Source organism: Asparagus officinalis, chromosome 8 (assembly GCF_001876935.1).
Source record: "Asparagus officinalis chromosome 8, Aspof.V1, whole genome shotgun sequence".
Classification (NCBI taxonomy): Eukaryota; Viridiplantae; Streptophyta; class Magnoliopsida; order Asparagales; family Asparagaceae; genus Asparagus; species Asparagus officinalis.
The window spans coordinates 62,392,038-62,394,290 of record NC_033801.1 but is presented as its reverse complement, the minus strand read 5'-3'; positions in this window follow the sequence as shown (position 1 = coordinate 62,394,290).

Genomic DNA, 2,253 nt, shown 5'->3' with positions numbered 1-2,253 from the left:
GTAAAAGAAAATCAGGGTTTTGCAAACCCGAACCAAACAGGTAAGTTAGATCTTTTTAAAAGATCAGCCGATTTTAACGCCTATAAAATCGGGCGATAAAGCTTATTTTGAGCGATTTTTAGGGGAAAATCGGGCAAAAACGATTTTTGATTGTAATAGTGAATTTTCGGATTTATCGCCCGATTTTGTAATAATATGGGCCGATTTTTAAAACCTTGCTATTAGACAATAACACCTAATCAATATGACATAAATCAAATTCAATCGTAGAATTCACAAAGTAGAAAATATAGCAAATTTAATTATTGCTAAGAATCACAATCTAAAAGGTTCTTTTTACAAAACTCCTCTGGGGTCATCTCAAAAAAAATCCTTAATTTGGGGTTATTATAGATACCCCCCCCCCCCCACCCCAAACAAAAAAAAAAACCACGCACACCCCCAACTTTCTCACTTAATCCCCTAAACTAATAACATTAAATCTAACACATGATTAAAATGATTATATTATCCCTGTTGTAATATACTAAAGAAATGAAACAAGAGACAAGAGAAGAAGAGAAATTGTAATATTTATTCATAAATTTCATTTTCATACATCGTACAATTTATAGATACATGATGGAAGATAAAATAACATCAGGTTAATAGTTCACATACAAAGTAATGTCCACATACATTTTGTCTTTTAGATTTTAACAAAATGTCTTTTGGATTTCAACACTCCCCCTTGGGCATTACTTCGAGATGTCAATGCCTCATTAAAAACCTCGCTAGAAAAACCCAGTGGGACAAAAACTAGTCGAGGAAAAGAGTACACGACATAAGTAGATTCTTGTGTTGCATTAGTTGCATCATTAAAAACATTTAGCTAAGAAAACCCTGTGGGACAAAACTTAGCAAAGGAAAAATAGTACAACTATAGACCTTCAAGACCCTATCTTCGGGATTGTCTTGAAAATTCGCTCCCCCTGATGATGACAATCTTCTGAGTGTATGCTAAGAAAAACTCAGTAGGTCAAAACTTAGCAAAAGGAAAAAAATATGACGATAGATCTTCAGGGCCCAATCTTCAGGATTGTTCTTTAAAAATTTGCTCCCCCTGAAGATGATAGTCTTCCAAGTCTGTGTATACCAATATTGTGAACATATTTCTCAAAAGTTAATGTAGGCAGAGATTTGGTGAACAAATCTGCAAGATTGTCACTTGAGCGAATCTTTTCGATGGTGATTTCTCCATTCTTTTGGAGCTCATGTGGATAAAAGAATTTTGACGTAATATGTTTTGCCATGGTTCCTTTTACATATCCATTGTTCATTTGTGCAACTCAAGCTGCATTGTCCTCATAAAGGACAGTGGGGATAATATCGTCTTTCGCTAGACCACACGAGCCATAAATGTGTCGTATCAACGATCTCAACCATACATATTCTCGTGAGGCCTCATATAAAACGATAATCTCTGAGTGGTTAGAAGAAGTAGTCACCATGGTCTGCTTAACAGACCTCCAAGAAACAGAAGTACCACCACAGAGAAAAACATAACCAGCCTGGGATCTGACGTTATGGGGATCAGACATGTAGCCAGCGTCCTAATAGCCCACCAATGTCATATCTTGGTTTCTTTTATAGAGTAATCCAAGATCTTTTGTACCTTGAAGATAGCGAAGGATATGTTTAACGCCATTCCAATGCCTCCTTGTAGGAGAAGCACTATACCTTGCTAGCAAGTTCACCGTAAATGCAATATCAGGCATGGTGCAATTTGCGAGATAGAGAAGTGCTCCAATGGTGCTCAGATAGGAAACTTCTGTCCCTCACATTTCTTCATTATCTTCTTTGGGTCTAAATAGGTCTTTATCCACTTCGAGGGACCGGGTGACCAGTGGTGTGCTAAGTGGATGAGATTTATCCATATAAAATCTTTCCAAAAACCTTTTTCATGTAGGCCGACTGGTTTAGAAAAATTCCTTCTGGGAAATGCTCGATCTGCAGGCCAAGACAAAACTTGGTTTTTCTCAAGTCTTTCATTTCAAACTCCGTCTTTAGGCATGAGCTAGCTTCTGTAAGCTCCTTGTACGTTCCAATAACATTTATATCATCAATATAGACTGATATAATACAGAAGCCATTTTCGAATTTCTTTATAAACACACAAGGACAGACATCATTATTTGCATATCTCTTCTTCAGGAGGAACTTACTCAGTCGGTTATACCACATTCTATCCGACTGTTTCAAGTCGTATAACGA